This window comes from Oryctolagus cuniculus, chromosome 2 (genome assembly GCF_964237555.1).
Source record: "Oryctolagus cuniculus chromosome 2, mOryCun1.1, whole genome shotgun sequence".
Taxonomy (NCBI): Eukaryota; Metazoa; Chordata; class Mammalia; order Lagomorpha; family Leporidae; genus Oryctolagus; species Oryctolagus cuniculus.
The window spans coordinates 12,445,085-12,472,238 of NC_091433.1; the positions used below are offsets into that span (position 1 = coordinate 12,445,085).

Below are 27,154 nucleotides of genomic sequence, written 5' to 3' on the forward strand. Positions count from 1 at the left end.
CTCTATGGAAAACACGATGGAGGGTCCTAAAAATTGAAAGTCCAGTTACCATAAAGAGCAGCAATCTCACTTCTGGTATATATTCAAAAGAACTCAAAGCAGGGTCTTAAAGAGACACCTGGAGACCCATGTTCATGGCAGTATTATTCAGAGCAGCCAAGAGGCAGAGCAACCCAGGTGCCCATCAGGAGATAAACAGGTAAGTGAGAAGTAGTCTATGTTTATGATAGAATACTTTTCAGGCTTTAGAAAGGGAGGGAGGGGGAGTTGAGGCAGCAGAGGCAGCAGGGCTTGGCTGGGGGGTGGGGGGTAGTCTCAGTCCTGGCCCCCGGCCCTGCAGGACTCTATCTGTCCCAGGCCCCACTCTTCCGCACCTCGCTCCAGCCTGGACCACAGGTCAGCCTGAGTGCAGCGGCCATGTGGAGGCTGGGATAGGAGGAGTGACAGCAATGAGAGAGCTCCAACCACAGAGAGCAAGAGACTGAAACAGGACTACCTTCAATACTCTTGAAGGGCACTCTGGTGTGCAGTCTTGAGATGGTCCCTTAAGAATGTGGCTATTGTCATGGAAAACGAATTTCCCTGGAGAATTTCCTTTTCAACCTCCTAGTTTTGACATGACTCCCAGTGGAGGGTTCCCGGCTGGGTCTCTCCAACATGGATTTCCACCCCCACAGGTGGAACCCAGCCTGGTCCATCGCCACCATCCTGACAGGGCGACTGTGAGCTTCATGGTGGAGAAAGGCCCCCTCTGGGCACTGGGGAGACCTTGCACTTGGAAAAGACAACTGGCAGTGCCAAGTTGACCACTTTGGCCGCTGAGGGACAGCGGATGCCAGCATGTGCTGGGAGGGGCGAGAGCGCTGCCCAGAGCAGAGCAGACTTGCTGGGATCCTGGGTTTATCATGTTCAAAACTTGAAAAGGAAAAGCAAAAACCAAAATGCGCAATGTGATTTGAGGAGGAGGTTCGAGATGCTCCGTTCCTCCCCTAGCCTGAGGCTGTTGGGGGCTGGCACGAACCAGTGCCCCTCAGGCTGGAGGCCTCCTGAGTTGTCTTCTAGAATTGTTTCATTTCATTAGATTTGATCACTTATAAATATAAAATGCAGTGCCCATAGGAGAAAAAAAAAGAGGGGAAATTATGAAAAATGCTATAACATGGATGAAACTTGAAGACATTAGGTAAAATAAGCAAGTCAAAAAATCGTACTATATGATTCCAGTTTTATGAAATGTATAGAGTAGTCGAATTTATAAAAAGAAAAATAAGAATGGTAGTTGCTAGGGGCTAGAAAGGGAAAAGTGATGACTTGTTTAAGGGTATAGAATTTCAATTTTTCAAGATGGAAAAATTTAGAAACTGTGCAACAATATGAAATAATACTACTCAACTTCATACTTATACATGGCTATGGTGGAAAATTTTGTGATATGTATTTTTATATCACAATTAAAAATGAAAATTAAAAGTTACAAGACATCCAATTAAAATCTGAATTTCAGATAAGCAGTAATTTTTTAGGATAATTATGTCCCAGATATTCCAAGGAAATTACCTACACACTAAAAACCAGTTCATTGTTTACCCCTGAAGTTCAAATTTAAGTGGTTATTTTTTAGTTTAGCTGCTAATTATATTGAACACCTAACATAAAATTCCATCACTTTTGCTAAATTCCATTTCTTAGAAGTCAGTAGGTCCAGCTGTAGGGGAGAAGATTACACAAGGACACATATCTGAAGAGATAAAAAATCAAACCAAAAAAGAAGCTGCCTACAAAAGACAGAATTCATGAAATTTTTAGCACGCATATTTCTACTGTAACCAGTGAATTTATAAGCATCTTGAAAATTTGCCACAAGTAACCTTACCCTGTAGAATACCATGTGGTCTCTCATCTACACGAGAGCTCTCTTGAGATAATGCAACTGGGGCAGGGCAGGGGTGGTGCAGAGAGGACAGGGAGGGAGCATGTTATAAATGATTACACTGGGACAACAAGTACAAATGGAACTATTCCTGGAAAACCCACTTGTATTGTCATCCTTGTCAAAGGTCATCCTTCTCAGCCACATGCACAGTGCCAACATCTTACAAGTGTTTAACACGTTCCTGCTTATGGAATGGCAAAAATGATTCCAAGACATGCAAAAGTACTTGGGCCCCTAAATGTGTGGCTTTCAAACACTTTTCATCCTCCTCTAAACCTAGAGACTAAAAAATACTGCTACTCTTTATAATCCTACTTTTAAATCATAGCATAAATCTTTAACAACACAGAAATTTTACTCTGGGAAGGAAGCCCATCAGAAGGGTGAGTCGAATCATGTAGCCATTGGCTTTAGCACTTGAACTCTTCCATATGAGGCTATATGATATTGTGGTGAAGAGTCAGTTGTCTCTCCAGTATAAGATACTCCTGAGCTCCAATCCTAGCTCTGATAGTAGGAACATAAATATGGACAGATAATATGAACCCTCTAAAACTCAGCACGCTCATTTATAAATGGTACTTAATTGACTGTGACAGTATGCATAAAGCACTTAACACATTCATTCAACACATCAATAAATATTTGAGTATTTACTATGTGCCAACACATCATTCCTAGAAAGTTAGAGGCCAAGAATATTCTTGATAGAAATGTGTATCATTGCACAATCTGGACTTTACCATGGAATCCTCAACAAACTAAATTAGAATCCCTAAACTTAGAGTAATTTATCATTTTAACAGTCAATCATAGCAGCCACTGAAAACCATAACCAATTTAAGACAATACTGGTATTCCATAGAAGAAGAAATTTGCTCCTTCCAAAAGAGTTTCAATTATTTACATAAGTTTTTTCACTGAGAGAACTTTTAAATTTTTTACCCAGACGGTATGGTAGAATAATGAGTTCAAGTTTTTAGTAAGCTAAAAGCATTGCCATTTCTAGTTTATGAAAAACAAAATTTTTGTAACCCTTTATAACTCACAGTTACTAATTAGTCCTTCATTATACATAAAAATGAAATTTTATGTAATTTTGCCTCTTATGCCAATAAATATGGAAGAAAATATGGTTTTTACAGATCAGTTTACAGCCAGTTAGGAGAACCATTCCACCCCACAATAAAGACATGAATATAAATGATTCAATCATGAATATGAATAATCCCAGTCTTAAATGGGAGCCCAGTAAATGCGCAGCTTGTGATATCAGAACTGTTGGACTAATTTCCCATTGCTGCTATAACAAATTGCCAACAACTCAGTGGATTAAAAGAACACAAACTTCTTATTTAATAGTTCCTAAGGTCAGAAATCTGCCATGGTTTGCCCTGGCTTAAAGTCAAAGTGTTGACAAGACCGCTGCATTTTCAAGATACTCAAGGAGAATTCATTTTGCAGCCCTTTTCAGCTTTGAAAATCTGCCTGTGTCCCTTGGCTCATGGCCCCTTCCTCAAGAGCCAGCAATGGTGGGTTGAGTTCTTCCCAGGCTGTTGTCACTCTGATTTCCTCTTGTGTACTTCTACTTCTAAGTATCTGGTTACATTGGATCCATCCAGATAATCCAGGATAATCTCCTTCTTTTTAAGGTCGACTGATTGATGACCTTAATTAGCTGCACTTTGTCATGCAATGTAATATATTCAGATTCTGGGGGTTAGGAAGTGGACATCCTCGAGGGGACATTATTGTGCCTACCACAGTTATGCTTTCCATTGTGTGTTTCTGCAAATATCAGTCCAATGAGGTGGTATACTAGGAAAGGATTCCATGAAGAAAGATGTTTGAGAAATGCTGCGTGCTACGTCTCATGCTTGGAACTTCCCAACAGTGTTTCCCAAGGGAGAAATCTGGTCAAGTTGAACTGGTAAAGAACTTAATTCTGGCCTCTGCTTTCCTCAGATTCACTGTTGACCCTGAGCCAGCAGTTCCCATCTCCAACAAATAAGTGGACCGTATGGTCCACCAGTCTATCTTTCCTACAGTGAGCAAAAAGTTTCCTTCTAAAGCTGAGACCCTAAGTATCACTTCAACAAACATTTATGGAAAATTACCCTGAAAGCAGAGGTAGATCTACATTCTGGGGATGACATTATATCAGGGCTGGCGCTGTGGTGCAGTGGGTTAAAGCCCAAAAGCATCGGCATCCAATATGAGTGCCTGTTCAAGTCCCAGATGCTCCACTTCCAATCCATCTCACTGCTGATGTGCCTGGGAAAACAGCGGAGGATGGTCCTGCACCCATGTGGGAGACCCAGAAGAAGCTCCTGGATCCTGGCTTCGGATTGGCTTAGCTCCGGCCATTGTAGCCATTTAGGGAGTGAACCATTGGATAGAAGACCTCTCTTTCTCTGTTCTTACTTCTCTCTATAACTTTCAAATAAATAAAATAAATCTTTTTTTTTTTTAAAGAACAGGCCCTCTTAGGATCCAATTATCCAGTGAAGGATATAGGTATGTAAACAAAATTTCACAGTGTGCCTAGATAGCGTATATTTACAGAAGTAAATACAGAATGCAGAAGTAGCATGGAAATGAATGGCTAACACCATGGAGATGGTGAGGAGGGATTTAGTTTCATTTAAAGGACAGTAGGAGTCAACCTGATTGAGAAGTGAGAAGAAAGATTTCCAAGAATTCATTTCCAAATACAAGTCCATGATGAGAGGACCTCAAAATGGAAGTTCTTCTAGATTCAGATCCACAAGAAAATATCCTTTCCCATAGTATGCCAGGAACATTTTCCACCTGATTGTATCCCAGAGAGCACTACTTCCTAACATCATCAAGGCCCTCTGGGAGACAGGCCCAATGAACGATATTATTCCAAGAACAGCCTTGCCTTTCTTTTACACTAAAGAAACAACAGATGTGATTTATTCAGGCTAAAAAAAATTATACTAAATTATAGACCTTGCTTTGTATGTCTTCAGGGCTTTTTCATGTTTGTTGTCAACAAAGGTGTATTATATTATCCCCTAAGCCTTTTGTCAACAGCGAGACAAAGAGAGCATGAGTACTTCTAAATTATTATTGCCTCTTGCATGACTAGAAGAGAAAGTCATACAGATTGGATATCTATGCATTGACAAGAACATGGGAGTACACTTATCATTTTAATTTGGACATATTTTTTACTAGTTCCATTTAGCATTGTGGAATTTTACTGGAAGGCCACCTATGTTTTTCGGTATTATTGTCATTGTTTATATGAACAGGGAAAAGGAATCAAAGGAGCAAAATTAAAATGTGTTCTCGGGTAGAAAACTCAGTAAAATAAACAAATCAATGAACCTAGCAATGGCAATACTTACCCGAAGAGTTAGACCTCAAAAAAGACCTCTTATGTCTCCATGGAGATGAGAATAAAAATAAAACATGAATGAGCTAACAATTGTTCAACTGTTGCTTTGTGCCAAGTATTGGGTTAGACATTTTCCCTACTTTGTTTAATCTGCAAGGTAGCTTTTTGCTGAAGGCCAAGTTCCTATTAATCAGTCTCTAACAAGACCATCACACAACTCTGTAAATGCAAATAGACTACAGACAACCTTAATGCTTACAACACAAACACTGTAGGACCCTATGCAACTGTCTACAAGATCTCTAGAATGCTGGAGGTTCTCTTACCTAACCTCACAGCCAAGCTTCTGAAGATATGGGCTCTCCCTGAGGATTTGTCCATGGAAACCTGACCATGACACTTCACCTCAGCCTGCCTCTACCAACTTTCTCCAGGAAAATGCTGATATTCCTGCCAAGTGCCCCCACCTCTGGGGCTCCCACATTTATCAACTCCTAACCTCCCAAATTAGACTTTGTTTTCCGCCATCATTAGCAATCCACAGCCATGCTGAGCTCCATGCAGAAGTGTGGGAAAAGCCTGTGGAACCCAACCACTAAGTGTCTCCCTTCATCTCTGGGCACCACAGGTTAGTCTTCAGGACCATTTTGAAAACACCCCCTTTTGCTTGTAACCACCATGGTGCTTGCATTAGATACAGCCTGAAGCTGGGCAGATAGACTGGCCTCTGAGGCAGACTCCATGTAAGCATCACCTTTTCCTCCCCACACTCAGGCATCTGCCAAAACCCTCTCCCCTGATTCTCCTTGAGTTGAAATGCCTTGTGCCAAGGCATTTCAAGGACAGATCTCTGCATTCATCAGATACTCAAAGACATCTCTGAATTCCAACTTTTGTTCAAAAAAGACTCCAGCCATAAATAAGGGAAGGGAAAAAACTAAGCTTCAGTCGGGTTCATAAGTGACTCAATTGTTAAAGATTAGAGTTGTGTTGGAATTGGAACCCCTAACACCTAGTTGTCCAACTCCAATGTATATCACCTCAAAAATTCACAAACCACAGATAGGTAGCAACCCAGCAAAGAACCTCCGATTTTATCCAAGTACAACACTTTTTATTTTACTTCTGATGCTTAGGGCACATTAGTTCCATCTTGGAATTTAATTTGGGTCCTCCACTTAAAATTTAGAAGTCTGAAGTCCAAGACTCCCAGAACAAGTGTTCAAATGAAGCCATGCTCATAACTAACCATCTACATGCCAAATTTACCTTCCCTCCTAGTTGTTACACAGAAGCTCTAAAATGTTGGAATTGACATCATCATGGGCCAGACACCCAAGCCCTGGTTGTCTCTAGATTTTCACAGCTTTTTGGAGCATGGCAGCAGAGCATAGCAAGATCCCTATAACTTGTATCTCATAAAGAGAATCTAAGAAGACATTGTCCAGGTAAAAGCAAAGGCTATAGAGGTCAACACATTTGGCCTTTGTCTCTCAAGAATGTCACAAACATACCTATGATACAACAGTTAAGGTTTCAGTTTGGAGATAAAATTCATTTTGGAGAAGATAATTCTTTATCACGTGTAGAAGTCTGATTGAAAAAAAATACGTACTTTCAGAACATTCTGGAGGCATCTCATTACCTGTTTATTATTGAAATTCTTTTAAGAAGAGAAAATCTTTCAAATTTTATGAGCTGGCTTGTCTTTGTTTTTTTTTTTTTTTCAACAGTTATGACTTATTAAAAAGGGATTCCTTAATCCAGACATGCTAATAATCACTATTCTATAGTCTGAAGTAAGGCCAATATAAGGAAAAATCTGGTAAAAGAAGCAAAAGAGGGGCCAGTCCTGTGGCGCAGCAGGTTAATGCCCTGGCCTGAAGCGCCGACATCCCATATGAGCACCAGTTCTAGGCCCAGCTGCTCCACTTCCGATCCAGCTCTCTGCTATGGCCTGGGATAGCAGTACAAGATGGTCCACGTCCTTGGGCCCCTGCACTCGTGTGGGAGACTCTGAAGAAGCTCCTGGTTCCCGGTTTCAGATCAGTGCAGCTCCGGCCATTGCAGCCAATTGGGGAATGAACCATGGGATGGAAGACCTCTCTCTGTCTCTCTGCCTCTGCTCTCTCTGTGTAACTCTGACTTTCAAATAAATAAATCTTAAACCATCACCCTGCAACTACTAATGAAATTATTGATGATGGCAGGGATTAGCAACAATACTAAAAGCCTTAGATGGAAGGTTGATAGAGAACTAGACAAAGTATCCCATCAGCCAAATGCAGGGCCAGAGTCAAGCTGTCACTAACTTACTTGCCTCATAAATAGATTAAACATGAAGAACACAGCATTGTCCATGAAGTGTTCATGGTAAATGTTTGTCCCATATCAAATCAAGCATTTTGACCAAATTTTGAGTTCATACGGGAGTTAGGGAAGAATCAGGAAACTAACACCATGAACAAGCAATCAGACAATTCAGAAAGCATAAACTTCTACTGAACAATTAGCCTCAATTCCCCTACATTTCAGTGTCTTGGACAAAAAAGAGAGAATCTGTGTTAGATTAAGAAATTTAAGAGACAAAACAACAGTATGCTATTAAGAAACAATGATATTTTGGGGGCAATTGCAGAAATTTGAGCATGAACTCATTATTTAATGACTTGAAGATATTATTGTTAATTGTACCAGGCATGAAAATTATGACTTTTGCATAGGAAAGTGGCTTTTACTTTTTAGAGATGTGGAAATATTTCTAAGTAAAATACCATTATCTCTATAATTTGCTTTTAATTTCAGTACAGAAAGAAATACATTGAACCTACATGGAAAAATACAAACAACTGTTGTTTCTACATGATGAGTATGTGTGTCTTCATTACATTATGCACTGCTTTTCTACTCGTTAACATTTTTCACTGTCAGGTTTTAAAGCATGAGCAACCAGGATGGGTTTTGGGCTATGGAGAAGAGGAAGCAGGTAGGTTCCATGCAGCTCTTCCTGTCTGGTTGCTCTGAAAGCCCAGTGACACCATCCTGGAGTCCTGGGACATTACTGCCAGGAGAGCCTCCAAACCAGCAAATTCACATCCACTCATTCACATCTCACTTATTCTACAGAGGAGAGGTAAGTCCAAAAAGAGTGACTTTCCCTAAAGCTCACGGCTAATGGGTAAGAAGGAGGTATAGGAGCAGACCGATTTCATTTCTTTTTTAAATTTTTTGTTATTTATTTTTATGTAGTTGAAAGGCAAGGAGACAACACAAAGAGAGAAACAGAGTGAGAGATCCCAGTTCACTCCCAAATGCTCACAATAACCAGGGCTGGACCAGGCTGAAGCCAGGAACCCGATCTGAATCTCCTGTGGATGTGGCAGGGACTCAATTACTTATGCCATCACCACTATCTCCCAGGATGTGCATTAACAAGTAGCTGGAATCAGAATGCGAACTTAGACTCAAAGCCTGGCAGTCTGATATGGGATGTAGATATCCCAAGCAGAGTCTTAATGGGTATACCAAAAACACACTCCAAAATCTGATTTCCTGATGACATATCCAGCCCTTTTCCACTCTACCCAGGTACTTGGCAGCCCAGTAGCCTCTGAACTTTTGGCTACAGGGAAAAGTGGAACAAGCTCTATAGAAGTGCTCATTGCTATCAGGACTCCAAGGTCAATGGCCTTGAATGTGTTTCCTTCAGCCTCTTTTAGACTTGCCATTTCCTGGTGGAGAAGGGGGAGGAGGGAGAATCAACATTTGCCAAGATCACATGTAACAGCAGCACAGCAAACACACAACATGTCAGAGTACATACTTGAGTGATGAAGAGCAATCTAAAAGCTGCCCCCTTGGACTTCCTCCTCCTAGAGACAGAGAGAAAAAATGCAGGCAGAGCATTCACTGCATGAAAATGCAGTGCAGAGTCTATCAGACACATCTTATCGCTTCACTGTGCTGATACCCAGCTCCTTTATATACAAAAGGAATAGTTAATGCGAGAGGGTATCCAGGAACAAGAGGCTGCCTGTCACCAGGGGTGGTGCACACATACAACAGATGCTTAAAACTTCCATTTTTTCCTCTGCCTTTCCCTTAACCAAAGGATAACGGTCCCCTCACAATGAAAACACACAGAGACCACTGCTTTATCTATCGGGCAACTATTTAATAACCTCTGCTGTCCCCTTCAGTAAGATTTTGTGCAATTTCCTCACATTTTCTTTGCCTAGAGAGACATTTGGTTATCAAAATATGTGCCTCATATTAGCTCAGGAAACCAAAAAGACAGAGAAAAAAAAAGATCTTCATTCTGTTGCTGCCATAAAGGTTTCCTTCTCTAGCGATAATCAACTCTGCATAATTAAAATCGCTCAGACTGCTGAACTAATTTTCAGACTGGAGGTTTCTTCCTGTCGCAACACTTACAAGCAAAGTTTCGACTGTGAATGAATTTAATCGTGAGTCTAATTACAATTTTAATGAATATCTCCAACCCTGCATGTAAACTTGCACTCTAAGGCTTTGCTATCTGTTGGGGTATTTTAAGGTCTTTCCATTGTTAATATAAAGGAATGTGTTGGCAAAATGACTGTGTCAAAAAGAAATATTCTTTCTGGTTTAGTTTAGTTTAGTTTTGTTGATCGAGAGAAGATGTAAAAGGGCTGAGACTTTAAGGAGACTTTTCAGTGTGGGCATTTCACCTGTAGTTTTTATTACACATTCTCTTTCCTTAAGAGTGGGGGGCGGGGTGCCTTGCCACATGTGCTTTCCATTTGCAATCTCATCTCTGGCTATCATCATGAATATCCCAAAGTCATTTCTGGAAATTCAAGACATTTGATGAAACAGGTACAAAACAGGACATATAAAAAGTCCCTCCCTAAAAATGTATTTGAGGGTCAGACATTTAGCCTAGTGCTTAACATGCCTATGTAAACATTGTAGTACATGGGATAAATTTCTGGTTCAGGCTCAAGAATCCAGCTTTCTGCAGTATCAGATCCTGGGAGACAATTATGGTGGCTCAAGTAGTTGGGTTTCTACCACCCACATGTGGATTGAGTTACTGGTTCCCAAATTTGGCCCTAGCCCAGCCCTAGCTCTTATGAGTGTTTGGGAACTAAACCAGGAAATGAGAAATTTCATTGTCTGTGTTTCCCTCTCTCCTTCTCAAATAATAATTTATAAAAATAATTTTAAAAAATCTTTAAGGGGAATTAAGGTGCCTCTTGGGATGTCTACATGCCAAATTAGAATGCCTGGATTCAACTCTCAGCTTCACTCCTAATTCCAACTTCTTACTAAGGCAAACCCAGGAAGCAACAGATGATGGCTCAAGTAGTTGGTCCCCTACTACCCATGTGGGAGACCCAGACTGAGTTCCTAGCTCCTGGCTTTGGCCTAGCTCTGGTTATCACGGGCATTTTATGAATGAACCAGAAGATAAGAAATTTCTCCTGCTCCTCCCTCCCCAAATTCTTTTAATCTTAATAGGAAAAATTAAGGACAACCTAATGCATTCAATACATCAAAGATATTTTTCTAAGAAAACAGAAAAAACCTTTCCTGATTAATACTAGCATTTCTTATAATAGGGAAAACTGTAAACAACCTAATGTCTAAACATAGACAATAGGGAAAATAAAATGGTCATGTATTTGTAGTGACACAACGTTTTCTCTTATTTAACCTTTATTACACAAATGTTGCATGTTCGTTTAAGACAAATCAACCAATTTAGATTTTTAAAAATATAACACTGTGCTCTCATAATCTAAAATATTGCTAAAATTTATGTCCCCTTTTCAGATTTTTATGTTGTACATTTGTAGATAGGTATGTGTGTGTGTGTATATATATAATACACATATTTACTCACATGCATATACACCTATACATCAGGCCAAAATGGCTTCACATTGCATTTGCTGCTCTGTAACCTATTTTTATCAATTAATAGCACATTGTAAACAACGTCGCATGTCAATGCTTATGCTTTTGCCACATCGAAACGCTACGGGAACATAAAGGCAAGCCCATTTGCAGCTCCCTGGACCAACATCTTGTGCTTGTGTTCCTTTCCCTTGTGCTATCTTTGCTCTTGCAGCTGCTTCTGCCCAGCAGCCCTTCTCCTTTCTCTCCTACCCGTCAGCTGGGGTGTCATGCCCTTCCTTAGTGTGACCACAGAACTGGGCACTTATATCTGATAGAATCTCGTCTGGTCAGTTAAGGGCCCTAAAATTGGTGAGACAAGTAGCACATGGCCTCTGAGAGAGAAATGAAAGAGAATTATAGGGAAAGGAAAGAAGCAAACTGACATGCAGCATAATTAGTGAGAACAAATGCAGGTTTTTTCACATATAGTACTGTTTGATGCTTGCAGGGATCTGGCAAGGTTGTTACCAGCTCCATTCTCATGGATCTGGAACCCAAGAGTAAAGGAGACATAGGAACAGTCTCATAGCACGGCACAGTGAAGAAGCCGTCACTGCCCAGCTTGGAGAGCACTGTCGTTTGCATAACTGACCTCCAGCCTGGAGACAGCAGAGGACTCTGCCCCCACAGCCCCTGGATCCTGTGGCTAGCTATGCCTTGCTAACAGCATGGCTTTTGGGACCCCACATTTTGTATCATTATTTTCAATAGATTCCTGCTCACATGCCTGTACTTCAGCTGTTAGAGAGACCGGGCATGAGACTTAGGGTTTTCACCTTAGTCATAGTGGGCTCTCTCGATGGAAAGTCTCTAAACACTGGAGGATGTTCAAAGATGTTGTATGGTTAGTAGAAGGAACATGTTCTTTGGTTGCACAGCAAAGTGGGGTTACTAGATTATGTGATATTCACAACATGTATATTATGAGAGACTAGGAGAGACTGAAGGTTCTGAACATTAAGAAATGGTAAGTGGAAAAACTGATAACCCAGTTTGATTAGTACACATTGTATATGTGTTAAAATACCACTATGTGCCCCAGAAAACTGTAAAAGTATTTCATGTTAATATCCACAAATAAGGCACTATGTGTCCAAAAACACAGTAGTTAGCATCTACAACTGCTCATTTAAATAGCTCCATTTAAAATGCCAGAAAAGACTGCTTGGTGCTTTCAAGACACGTGTTAGTTCATAAATTTCAGTGGAGAGAAGAGAAAGCCAAATGGTTTCATTCCCCTAAGCTGCCTAATTACTTAACTTGGGGGGAGTTTAATTCTAGAAAGTTAAGATTGTCAACTAAACTCTACCTCCCTCTTTAAAAAAAAAAAAAAGATTTATTTGTTTGAAAGAGTTACACAGAGAGAGAAGGAGAGGCAGAGAGAGAGAGAGATCTTCCATCTGCTGGTTCCCTTCCCAATTGGCTACAATGGCTGGAGCTGCACTGATCCAAAGACAGGAGCCAGGAGCCAAGAGCTTCTTCTGGGTCTCCCATGCAGGTGCAGGGGCTCAAGAACTTGGGCCATCTTCTACTACTTTCCCAGGCCATAGCAGAGAGCTGGATCAGAAGTGGAGCAGCCAGGACACATCCCATATGGGATGTCGGCACTGCAGGCGGCAGCTTTATCCACTGTGCCGCAGTGCTGGCCCCTCTAGCTCCCTCTCTTTTTAAAGACTCCAGTTCAGTCCTATTCATTGGCTTCTTTGTGTCATACTACCATGTGGTATTGAGAGAAGTCATCTTTTCCAAATCCCCTACTCCTTGCTCCTACCTTCTGATATTTAACTTGATCTCAACTTCCCCTCACCATTCCCCCAGTTCAGCTATATGTGAGGGATTCTTCCAGGACATTAATAAGGAATAAGGCCACCGTGAAACACAGGAAGGGCATGAGAAATTTGTTCCCAGAAATATCAGTTCTTCTAGAGCCCTGAAAATGCACAAGATGAAAAAGAAACTGAAGATTCAAACACGAGTCCACTTGGATACATGCTTTAGTTTGAGAAAGAAAGAACATACTTGCATCTTGGACAGTGGCAAACAGGAACAGAAATGGGAATAGAAAATAGAAACACACAAACACACTTTCCAAAAGCACTTTAGTGAATCAATTTGCTCTTCTCTACAACCATGAATTCTATGAAGACACTAGCAAGTTGTTTCTAGATGAAATTTTAGTCTGTCAAAGGTAAAAATAAGCATGAAAAGGAATAAAGTTAAGCTCTTTAAATCTAGGAAGGCCAAAGAAAACAAATTTTGCAGCAAGAATACATAATGATTTGACCCCAGCCAGGAGTGTAGAAAACTTAAGTGGGACTAGATATACATTAAGACAAAAGTACCAAATATTAGAAAAACTTGCAAATTCCCCAGTAATTTTGATGAGTCCAACCTACTGAATTCCATGTGTGTGTGTGTGTGTGTGTGTGTGTGAACTTTTTGAAGCACCTTCCTATATGGATAGTAAGAGAAGCCTAGTAATGTATTTCAGCTGCGGCTATAAAAGAGACAAGGTGATTCCTGGAACTCAAAAGATACAAATCAGAGTTCAGACAGCATCAATCTTTGGGTCTTGAGGTACTAGGTAATGAACTTACTGAACTGTAGCATTATTTTTATAAGTCAAATAGCAAGGCAGTTTTTTATTTGAAAGGTTTTCCTTCCCTTCCCTTTTCTTTCCTTTCCTTTCTTCTCCAGTCTTTTCATATAGACTGAATCATGTTATGAGGAAAATTCCTACCAAATGAAATACAGTACTTGCCAATAACCAGCATCCATCTAAGAATCAGACCCAGAAAAATTATACAACTTAAAATGCAGTCAGGGTAATGCTTCAGAGTGATAATGAGATGCTTCCAAGTTGGACTCGTTTCTGAGTTCTTACAGACAGCTGCTATAGCAGGCGGTGTGCTATTGGATCACACAGGGCTCTGTGAAAACTGTGCCTGTGAAAGCAGTGGCTGGAAAGAAGCAGGCCTGGTAGCAAGAGAGCAGGGGTCATGCCCTTCTCCCCAGTAGGAGCAGAGTGACCTTGGGTGACCCATTGAACCTCCTTGAACTTTCTAATCCTGAACTATGTAGGGAACTGGAAAAAAATCAGAACTATTTTGCCACTCTCATCCAATGTGAAAGCTATAACATGCATCAAAATATAAACTAATATTAATGATTTTAACCACTACTATCCTGAGAAAATTCCTGAAGATTTTGGGAGCATTGACAATGATTTTTAACCTATGCCAGGCAATGTGAAACATACTAAAAAAATATTTTAAATGGTAAAAGACCATACCAATAGTATTTATGGTAAATTTGAGACATGTGGGTGAGGAAAACTATCCTTTACTAAGTCTTTGCTGTGCGCCTCACATTGCAATCAGGACTTTACATGTATTCCCCACATTTTAGTCCAGTTTGGATAATATCCCAGCCCCAGTCTTCCAAAGAGAGAATCAGGCTCAGAGAGACTAAACTGCATAGCCACAGTCTCATTAGTGGGACGCTGAAGAACAAGTGTAAGATGCAAGAGGTCTGAATCCTGAACTAGGATTTAGCATGAAAAACAGGAATACAAACAGCAAGAAGGCCAGAATGACAGTAAAAGTCTTCTTGGACAAACCATCAAGATCAGCACAGTTGGCTAAGCCACTGCTTGGGAAATCTATATTCTAGGTGGGAGGGCCTGGTATCAAATCCTGTCTATGCTTCCACTCCAACTCCCTGCTAAGGCAAACCCTGGAAGGTTACAGATACTTGAGTTCCTGCCACCCATGTGGGAGACCCAGATGGAGTTTCTGGTCCCTGGCTTTGGCCTGTCCCTGTCCTGTATGTTACAGGTATTTGGAAAGTAAACCAACTAATGGAAGATCTCCCTCTCTCTCTGTCTCTGATTCTCAAATACATTATATACATAAGTCTTTTTTAAAAGATCAATATAGATCAGGCAAATGGAGAGTTGCTTAAGGCATAGAATCATAAAATATTACACATCTTTAAATATTTCACTTTCATTTAAAAATTATAAATATTCATTTAATAGAATGAATATTTGAAAGTAGTTTAGGATAAAACAATTTGTGTAGCAGACTTTTGAAACTAGTATACTTCTTGTATGTCACAACATCACTGGCTACAAATTCCATAAAACAAAACTATTTCTAGGGAAACTTTTGTTCTGAATGAGGTAATTTGTGCTCTAGGCTCAATACTTCCATTTCCTTCTCTTGTTCAGTTTTTGGTTTATCAGTTTCTGTTGTGCCTGAGTGATTTTGTCCCTTATCCTCAGTATGTGTCACAATAAATAGGAATCATTAGTCCATTGTTAGAAGCATCTGAGCATATCATCTTTCAGTAAGTCTTTGGGAACTCCAATTTGTCAGGGATCAGATACAAAACAATCTTCTTAATTATTCTCTCGTATCTCGGAATTTTTCCAATGTTGTCAACCTCTGGGAACATTTTCTTTTCTCTAAAGTTTAGTAATGTCAAACTGGGAATTTCACTTCCCAACGAATGTTACATGAAAAAGAAAAAAGCTTTTAATTCTAGTGATTTCTAATGGTGGTGTAGAACCAATACATCCTTGTCTTGTGGATTTCCTAAAATGAAATTCTAAAATTATTTTTAAAACATTTTGTAGTCTCTTGATCCATAACTTGGAACGAGGAAGTAACACTCTGCTATAAAAACCTGGCATTTGTTTAAATCACTTTCTCTACATTATTCATAACCAAAACCTGAAGAAGCATTATCCTAAACCAAAGGTCTTCAAAGTTGTTGCCAGAAACACGAGAGAAATTTTACACTACTGTTGGTTTATATCACATATACACACATCACACACATACACATATGTATAATAAAATGCTTTTCATGAAATTCCTGTCCAACACAATGCATACTGATATTTTATGTGTTGGCTTATTCTTCATGTCATTTTTGAAAATACTTTTTCCCAACTCAGTAAATTTAACACATGACCCACCAAGAGTCAAAATCCACAATTTGAAAAACATTGATAAAGACAGTGTAAGCTTTTCAGATGACTATTTTCTTCAAATGTTTTTTCACAGAATGTGTAAATTTATGAGAAAAGTCAATTTATAGAATAATTCAAAACAATTTTATGCTGATTTTTATGAAGAGTACTTATCTGGTAAAAGTAAATAATTTTTATCTTCTAAATCTTAGAGACTTTGTCTTCTGCAAACAATAAAACATCAAAATTCAGATTCCACCTGTATTTCTAGAGGCAGCTGCTTGAAATCTTTGCTTGAAGTTTGTGCCTGCTGATAGCACTTTCTTTACATTTTGCACCATGCTTTTCTGAAAAATATCTTATAGTGTAGAATGGTCTCAGCTCTATTGGAGGGCTATTTCCTAATCAAATTCTCCTGATTGATAAGTGACTTTCACTTCTCTGTTAGTTTTTAAGCAGCAGATTGATCAGTAGGTAATTTCTGTCTTCCCAGGCCTTGTACCTGGGTACCATGGCTTTCTCCTATATTCAAGCCATCCATCAATTGCTGAAGAGCTTTTAGTGTTGTCAATCATTCAGTGTAGAGTCAAGGCCTTGCCTGTAACTGCTGGTCCCCCGATTGACATCCTGTGTATTCTTTCTTGCCTAAACCACATCAATAATATATCAGCTCTAATCATTAGTTTCAGGTTCCTTAAAGTAGAACGAGAATTTAAAAATACTTGGAAAACTATGATTACAGAACCCTTCTAGATTATTATAATCTTCCTCCAAATCTTACATTTATCTTTTCAACTATAGTTCCCTTTTAGCAATATTTCTTTAAATACAAATATCTAACAAAGTTTTCATAGTATTATCACTCTGACATTACATCTATGATTTTCTGGTTTAACATTAAACTACATTATGGAATTACAATAAGTGAAAACTAAATACACAGAATTGGAAAAAAACACAACTGACACTTGATAAACATTCACCTCATAAATTCCCATGAGACTACAGCAAGGTGACTAACTATGTGGAGAAGTGGAGAGCATTAAGTTTATGGATAATGTTCAAAGAGAAGTAGTCAAAGTCTAGCCTGCAGTCTCTAGAAAGCCTAGCCTGAGCTAAGAATTAAACCACTGTCACTTTATTTAGGAGGTGAAAGTCCAGGGTGCCGAAGGTAAGGACAGCAGGCAAAATGAGGCATGGAAAGATCTAAGCAGCACAATGCAATGTGATATCTACCACTCCACAATAAACAACAAAACCATGCACCTTGCAACTCAAGACAGATGTTTACTTATTGCACAAGATTCTTCTGGAACATTTGCAAAGAGAAACTGCACCTCAGTGCAATTCAAAAAGCTACAAAAGGAGCTGGACTTTATGAACCTACTTCCCCTCTCATCTTTTGATTCCTATTGGTGAAGAATCACTTCATAGCAAGTAGATTATCTGATAATTTAGGTTGTGTCTTCCAGCCTCTAAGTAGCTATTCAGGGATCCTGATGCCATATCCCATAGTAGAGTTTTAGGTTCCTGCCTTAAAAGTCTGCAGGCAGAGGAGCTTGGTATGTCAGGATGAGGGCATTACAGCCTCAGAACTCCAATGTGGACACTGAGCAGGTCAGGCAGTTCCTAAGGGGGCTAGAAAAGGAAGCAGTAGTGTTATCTACTGTGCAATAGTAGTGGAGAGAATCTGAGAAGGTTCACAATGTTAATGCCCAACACAAAGAGATTAAAAGAGAAAGCTTTGGTTTTTCAAGGACAGAGACGTGGAATAAAGACATTCCAGGACAAAGGAATGGTACGTTTCAAAAACCTCTGTGACTGAGCAGTATTCCATTATGTATCACATTTTCTTTACCCATTCATCAGTGGATAGACACTGGGTTGTTTCCGTGTCTTAGCTACTGTAAACAGAGCTGCAATAAACATGAGAGAGCAGACTATTTCATTTCCCTTGGTTATACACACAGTAGTGGGATTGCCAGATCATATTGTAGCTCTAGAATTAGTGTCTTTCCATAATTGCCATACTAATCTTGTCATTTCAACCATGTGGATTGAACTGGAGGCCACTGTGTTAAGTGAAATAAGCCAAGCACAGAAAGACAGGTACCTCATCATCTCAATCATTACAGAATCCAAAAAAGCTGACCTCATAGAATTCTAGAGTATAACAGTGGTTCCTAGACAAGGAGTAGGATAGGAAAAGGTTATCAATGGGCACTAAGTTACATTTAGACAGGAGTAAGACTTTCTGGGCTTCTATCACTCAATATTGTAACTACAAATAATGATGATATATTGTATATGTTTCTTTAAAATCTAGAAGAAAGGATTTTCATTATGTTCCCCATAAAATGATAAATGTTTGAGGAGATAGCTATCTTTACTCTGTTTGGGGTATTATATAATGTATACATGCATTGAAATATCACATAGTACCTATAAATATGTACAACATTTATGTATCAGTTAAAAATACAAAATTTTTAAAGGACCAATGGAAAATATTTGCACTCCCATGTTCATTGCAGCATTATTCACAATAGCCAAGATATGGAAACAGCCCCAATACCAACCAGCGGTGAATAGATAAAGGTGACATAAACATACAAGGGAATACTATTCAGTCTTAAAAAAGAACAAAATACTACTATTTGTGATATCACGGATGAACCTGAAGGATTACATGATTATAATTATATGAGGTATCTATTTATCCAAACCCATAGAAACACGGAACAGAATAGTGATGGTTTTAGGAGGAAGACAAAATGCGAAATTTTTGTTCAGTGGATGTAAATCATTCAGTTATGTAAGGTGAATAAGTTCCAGAGGTCTGTTGTACAGTATAGTACCTGTCTCAGCCTTTTTCTATTGCTAATAACACAACCACAGCTTAAGAACGTTATAAATAAAAGAGGTGATTTGGACTCACAGGGCTGGTTGAAGGTAGAAGGGCTACATCTGGTGGTGATGTCCTTTTTGCTGGAGTCCTGAGATGGTGCAGGCATCTCATGGTTGGAGAGAGGAAGCTTGAGCATGGATGCTCTGCTCTGTCTCCTTTTTCTCATAAAGCCACCCATATCTAACCTTATGGGACCCACCCTTGTGACTTTATCTACTCACCATTACTTCCTAGGGGTCCCTTCTCTAAACATCATGGCCACAATGAGGAGTAAATTTCAAAGTGAGTTCTTAGAACTGATAAACTATAGCCAGACCCTATAGTAATCAATATGATATTTTACATTTTAACATACAAGAGGTTAGAGCTCATGCTAAGTGCTCTGATCACAAAAATCATAACAAAAAAAAACACCAAAAAAATGTTTGGAGGTGATAGATACTTTTAATAACTTGATTGTGGTGATGATATTTATACATATGTCAAAACTCATTAAAATTCTTGCATTATATATTGAATTGTTTTGTCTATCGGTTATGCCTAGTAAAGCTTTTAAGAGGACCTCAATGGGAGAAAGTAGTGTGGCTTTTTCAGAAGAGTGAAAATGGTAACACATGGCTGGCAGATACCAGGGTATGACAGGGGAGAAAGCTTATCACATTGGACAACGGCAGCCTGACCACACAATTGAATGACAAAAACTTACAGTCGACCAAACCCTCCTTGCTATCTTTTTCACACATCCAGAACAGATTAGCACTCAGACATCCTGATTCTTGATTCTCATCCACTCCTCTACATGCCTGCTACAGCCGATCCTCTCGTGAGAGTGGGGCTTAAGGAAAGGATGGGATACAAACAAGGCTTAGAGGAAATAAAACTGCTCATTTCTCCCAAGGAAGGCAGCCTACATATTTCACAGGATTAATGTTGACAGAATTCACAGAGTTTAGGGAAAAGTAAGAGCCAGCACACATATGATTTCTTCCAGCCATTTCAACCCTTGCAATTTCTCTGCCATTGGTAACCTACCATGGAAAATTCATTTCATGCCTGTCTACTCTGGTAAAACCTTGGAATGAATTGAATTGTTACAAAAAGGTGAAAATTAAGAATGCCAAGAGTCATTTGATGCAGCTAATTAAGAATCGTCATCTCTGAAGCTTTGCACATGTTCCTGACTTTCTTTACCTGTAAAGTTGGCTTCTGAAGTTGTATGTGATAGAAGGATGGTGAGAAACCCTTTGCCTGTTGCCAAGGAGAAGGTCTCATCTCAACACTGAAGCACTGGAGAAATAGATTCACTTTCAAGTGATTGTTTTAACATTGGGATTACTTTGATCAAACTAAAACCCTCTGAGCTAAAATTTAGTTCAATTATGTGCTGCATGTGGGAAGTTAGGAAATTTAAAAAAAAAAGGAACTGCCCCTCCAGCAAATTCTATGGCATTTAGATCCAAATCTAAACCCCTTTCCTGGGTGGGTAAGGTCTTAGCTCTCTGGTCTCACTTCCACTTAGGTCTCCATCACTCCCCTTCTCTCTTTTCCTCAAACACCAGGACCCCTACATTTACTGTCCCCACTGCATGGAATGTTCCCTTCCCACCAGCTCTTTACTTACCTTGGATCCTCAACAAGACCAGGTCCTTTCCAGATTTCTACTTTGTTGTCTTCAATAGTTGATCAATAGTGGTCAAAAGGTGACTGCAACTGTTACAGACTTCACCAGAGGACACTGTGGTGACCAGTGAAGACGACAGGCATTTCTTTGCATGCAGCTCTTTCCTCCTATTAGCAAGAAAAACGTTCACTAGAGAAACCACAACAGCCAACTCCCTCATTTCATTGGCTAGTAACTAATGTGCCTAAATTAAAGGCTGAAAAGGAGGAGATCACCAGGTTCGATGTTGCTGAGGGATTAATGGGAGAGTCACATTCCCTGAGCTGACCAGAGGGTCAGCACTCAAAGAAAATTGAAGCTGTGACAGCCAGCACAAGAAGAAAAGTTCAAGCCTGGGAAAAGAATGGCTATTGAAAGCAGACATGACAACCATAGCATCTAAGTCCATACTGCCCCATCCCTCACTCTCTACCCCAATGACTTTTATCATCTCTGCATGAAACTGAGTGTAGCCTATTTCCCTATATCATTTATTTGTTGATAACCTGATGCCCTCATGCAAATGGAAGGTGCATGAGGGCTGGATTCCCTAGCACCAGAAGAGTTTCTGGCACATACTAGGTACACAGTAAATGCTATTGAATGAATGCATACAGAAATGTGCCCATATGCATGTTCATTATGCCAACGCACCTTCTATGGTAATCTGCTATTGGACTTGACAAGCAGAAAAATCCACCAAGACTAAACCATCTCGTCAACATCTATGGGCTTGGAAGATGGCTACTGAGCCCATGAACAGGTCTCTTATGATTTCAGCAAACTGTTAACAGTTCAAAACAAAGTGCAACAATTTTCTTCCAAATTTGTCACTTTTTCCTGTGTTTTCTGACTCCATGATGAAATCACTACCCACATACCTGCCCAAGACAGAACCTCAGTCATCTCTACTCCTCCTGTCAAATCCTGAGGAACACAAAAATCCATCCCTCCTCTGAATTTCTCTGTTCCACTTTAGTTAGGTTGTGTTAAATAAACTCTAATATCCTTGTCAACTTCAATTTTCTATACCACTTTGATTCATATTTCCTTATTTTCTAGGGTCCCACATTAAAACACGGCTTTCAGAAAAGGATTGACTTCATGATTATTTTGTATTACCATCACATCAAAAACATTTTTCTGATTTTTCCTTCCTCAATGAGATCTTACTTGAGAGAAAAAGGAAAGTAGAAAAAAACAGTTTAAGCTGCTCCTTTAAATGGCCATTTCTTAACAGTGGAAGCAAAGCTAGCCCATAACTCAAGAATTTTAGCTTGGTATCCAGCCAATTGTGCAGAGTCCTATCGTGTAAAAATCCATCAATATATAAAATAAATGAAACAAAGATAGCCCAACATCTTTTATGATTCTGGGATGTTAGCCATGGAGAATTTTTTGCTTTCAAACACATATCATAATTGTTGAGATGACATTAAAGAAAATTTATAGACAACACGTGATTCCTTCCTTTGTCCCTCAATCAGATAAGTCTGTCTCTTCTTTGAATTTCAAGAGCACTTTATATAGTGCATTTATTCTCAGCCTTTCTAACATTTGCTAAGTTATTTCTGACCTTATTATATCTCCCCTACTCACCTGTGAACTCAAAACCTAAATGTATTAGGGAGTCTTAACAGCGTCATATACACCAAACCATTATTCTCTTTTCCAATCACTTCTTTCAACAAGAATTTGTCAAATGCCTCTCTTCCAACCCTTGATGACACTTAGGTAGAATAAATAAGCTTATGGTTACTTTTAGGTGTTAGAAGTCCTTTCTATTTTAAAATCCCAACTTCATCTCTGATACAAAGTTAGTCCTCTCTGTCTCATGGGTTATACATGTGGTTTGAGATCATTTAAGTAAAAAAATTTGGTCTAAGTTTCCAGGTCCTTCTCGTCCTCCTATCCCAAGATAGGTTGTGGGGCCGGCACTGTGGCATAGTGGGTAAAGCCACTGCCTGTAGTGCCAGCATCCCATATGGGCACCAGTTTGAGTCCCAGCTGCTACATTTCTGATCCAGCTCTCTGCTATGGCCTGGGAAAACAGAAGTTGGCCCAAGTCCTTCGGCCCCTGCACCTGTGTGGGAGACCCAAAAGAAGCTCCTCGCTCCCAGCTTTGGATCAGCACAGCTCTAGCTGCTGTGGCCAACTGGGGAATGAACCAGCGGATTGAAGACTTCTCTTTTTCTCTCTGTCTCTCCTCTTTGTGTATAACTCTGACTTTTAAATAAATAAATAAATAGAAATAGTATGCAATAAACAAATAGATAGGCTGTTAGTTTTTCAATAGTCAGGGATAGAGAAGAGGTACAGGGGAATAGGAAATGGGCAAAGGTCTCTTACTCAACCAGATATGGCTGAATTCTCTCTATTTGCTGCTTTGGAACACTGTTGCCCTTTCTAAAATCCTCCCATCTAAATGTAGACTTTCCAGAGTGGCTTCTTCCGGGGTGTTGTTGGCTTGGCTTGGTTTTCTCCTCCGTTACTCATGTTGAAATGTCATTGCTAATAAAATAGCAACCAGAGGCAAGGCCTGTAAGAGGTAAGTAGGTCATGAGACACCACCCTTGTGAATCAATTAACTCTGCTTCCATGGGAGTGGGTTAGTTTTTCAGAGAATGGGCTCAATAAGTTGGCCCCCATCCTTCTGTTTGTCTTGCATGTGCGCTCACTTGCCCTTCTGCTATGTTATGACACAGCAAGAAGATTCTCACCAGATGCCAACATCATGCCTTTGGTCTTCCTAGCCTCTGGAACCATGAGGCAAACCAATTTCTGCTCTTGGCAATGTACCCAGTCTGTGGTATTTTGTTACAGCTGCAGAAGACAAAGACAGGTCCCTTCCCTGGGAAGCTTTCACCAATCTCTTAAGCCTCCCACTAGTCCTATGGGCATTGCAGTTCTCCCACTCAAACCAAGACAACCTGACTGAGCCCCATTGTGGGTGGCATCCCCTTCTCTTAGCCTCCAAGGAAACCAAATGATGACAGTGCTGAGTGCAGCTTTTCTTAAGCTTTGCTGTTTCAGTGCCATTCTCCTGTCTATTCAAGAGGCAGCTGCATGACCTAAGTGTGCATGCAACTAAGAACTAAGATGACGATCACCACTTCCTGTGGCTGGTCCCATCTTACAAGGTCCTTTGCAGTAGTCCCGATCACTTGACTTTGAGGGAAGAAGGGTTGAGGAAATCCCTTCTCACTTAACACTCTCCATCAAAACAACTCCGGAGACTCCTTTCTTCCTCCCTGGTCCTCTACTTCATAAACGTAAGGAGATAAAGAGTGACTATGGTGAGGGTCTATCTTGCCCTCATAGGAGAATGTTAGAAGCCCTGTTCAGATGGGGAGAAATGAATGTTTCTCTGTCCCCTACTCTGAACTCCACTGGCCTATTCTGTAGTCACAGCAAAAACAAAACAAATCAAAAAAATCTGCAAGCTTTATATCTTAGAACAATTTACAATCATCAGCTTAGTGGCTGTGGGTCAGGAACCCAGGCACGGCTTAACATGGTTCCCTACACAGGGTCTCAAAGACTGTGATCCAGTTGTCAGCTGAGCTGCATCCTTATCTCGAGGTGTCACTGGGAAGAACCCACCTTCAAGTCCACTTGGCTTGCTGGCAGAAGTCATGACCTAACATGTGTATGACTGGGATTTGTGTTTTCTTGCTTACAGACAGCTAAAGACCACTCTCAGTTCACTGCAACATGTAGCCTTCAAATTCTTTCCCATATATTGGTCAATGACTTCTTCAAAACCAGAAGGAGTGTCTCTCACTCCTATCTGCTAAGACAGTGTCTTAGGAGTGACTTTCACATCTCTTCTTCCATATTCTTTTGGCTAGAAGCAAGTCATAGGTTTCATTCACACTCAAGGGGAAGAATCTACAAGAGTGTGACTCATTGAAGGCCACCTTAGGATGTGTCCACCACACAAAGTCTCCTTTGTCTCTCCCTACCATCCTTCTTTCTTTACTTCCTCTCTTCCAAATGTAGATGGCCTAATGTATATAAATTATACTCTGATAAGTGAGACAAAATTAGGGCAAGCCCCTTGTCTTATCCATGTGGGCTGCTAAAATAGAACATCAGGAACTGGGTGGTTTTAATAAGATGTTTATTTTTTTTCTTTTTCAAAAGATTTTTTTATTTATGTGAAAGGCTGAGTTAAAAGAAGAGACAGAGAAAAAGATCTTCCTTTCATTGGCTCACTACCCAAATGATCACAATGGCCAGAGTTGGGCCTGGCCAAAGCCAGGAGCCTAGAACTCCATCCAGGTCTCCCACAAGGGTGCAAGGGCCCAAGCCCCAAGTATTTGGGTCAACTTCCTCTGCTTTCCCAGGCACATTAGCAAGGAGCAGGATTAGAAGCAGAGCAACCAGGACTTAACCAGTGTTCATATGGTATGCCAGCATGGCAGGCAATAGCTTAACATACAGCACCACATGCCAGCCCTAGATGTTTATTTTTCACAATTCTGGAGCCTGGAAATCTGAGGTTATAGCAGTAGCATGGCTGGGTTCAGGTAAAGGCTCTCTCCCTGGTTTTCAGAGGAGCATCTACTCAGGTATCCTCAAATGAGGACAGAGACAAAGATCTGGCACTGAAATTTCTGTCTCTAAGGGTACTAACCTTATTCACAGGGCTCCACTCTAAAGACCTCATCACTCTCAGAGTCCGCTTCTACCACTGTCACACTGGAGCAGAGGATTTCAACGTAGGAATTTGGGTGGGGAAAGGCAATATAAACCTTTAGTCCACAGCATGCCTGTTCTCAAAAAGTTCCTGCACTAGTAGAAGAGTCAGTCCTATAAACAGCTACCTTGTTGCTTGCAATAAATGCTGGCCTTTAGTTATATCCAAACCCAAGTCAGAGGCAGGAGCCTAAATTTACATGATAAAGGCAGGGGAAGGTCATAGAGGAGGTACCATTTTATAGGTTTTTGAAAGAGCAGGAGAAGGCCCTACATTCCTCATAGCATCTTACCTGTAGCAAACATTCAGTAAATATATATGGGATAAAAAACTAAAGGGCATGAACAAAGAACTAATTTTCTGAATGAACAGAGTAAAGACTTGAGGAAACACCTGACATGACAGCAATTGTAATATGAGGAATTATGCAGGATCACATTTGAGCCTTAAGAACTGCAAATACTTCAAAAATCAGTCTCTTCATTCCATACCTAAAAAACAGCTTAGGTAGTCAGAGATGGCTGGGCAAAGGAATGAGATCTTACAGGCAAAAACAGGTGAGGGGAAAGACAAGGGGTTGGAGCAGGGACCAGGACAGAGCTTTCTGAGGGCTGCCCTTATACCTGCAGTGCTGGACCAGTGAAATGTAGGTAAATCACTCATTTTCATAATTTCTGCTTTCAGACACCTGCCCATTCATACATCAGATGTTGATACCATACATTGCCTTTCATAGACCCAAGAAAGACTCCTCTATGAGGTGACAAATGAATATTGTAAATTATTTAATAGTAGTACCCACAATGTTCCTTTCTGACAGCACTGCCATCTTGGGCTGCACAAGAGTGCATAATGCATAAATATTAATATAAGATTGGAAAATTCTTTATGCAGGATGGGAAGAGTAAGGTGTCGAGGTGCCTGTGAAATTTTTGTGTCCTTTTTTCATTTTTGTCAAGGCTGCTCTATTTCTGTGTGCTTTACAAAATGGAATTCTGGAAAGACTATACTTGAAGACAGTTCTATTGCTTTTTTTTTTCCAAAACCACTGATTTAATATATTTTGTCCTTATTTTTAATAAAAATGAAGAGAAATTGGAAAAACAGAAGTCTTGACACAGTCTAAGAAACTAAATAGAAACACATTGCAATCAAAATGAAGACAGAAATCCTCACACACACCCAAAAAACAAATCTTCATTTCAACTTAGTATCTAATGAACTTAGCTCCCTGGAATACAGGTCCCATTATCTCATGAATATCTGTATCTTTCAAACATATGAGGTTAACACACACCTGTATACCTACTTTCAGAAGTGTGTATGAACAAAACCAAGAGACTGCCTACAACACCAGAAATATTTTCATCAAATAAACTCACGAGCTAGTTATTGCCCCACAAGTAATGCATTTTGAATATCCTATTCCCAACATCAACCATAGGTAATATGTCCTTTATTTCGATTATATTTTCATGTTCTATATTCACCTCATCTAGATTTTGTTTCAATCCAAATCTGCCTTATTTTGCTCTGAATTCTGGCATTTGTTTACTGGGGATTGTAATCATTTTGTGTATGTTGCTACACATCAAGAGAAAAAGCTTCTTGAAAATCATAACAAAGACTTTTTAGTCTGCTCCTGCTCCTCTTTCCTGCCTCC

At 39.9% G+C, this 27,154-nt stretch overlaps 1 long non-coding RNA gene across 1 annotated transcript in view; it reads right to left on the minus strand.

Moving 5' to 3' along the window:
- Nucleotides 1–27,154, minus strand: part of LOC127486441 (uncharacterized) — a 303,313-nt gene that overhangs the window by 253,989 nt on the left and 22,170 nt on the right. Inside the window, exon 2 of the long non-coding RNA XR_007913142.2 lies at nucleotides 20,751–20,917. This is a non-coding gene — a long non-coding RNA (uncharacterized lncRNA). The remainder of the gene's footprint in view (nucleotides 1–20,750; nucleotides 20,918–27,154) is intronic.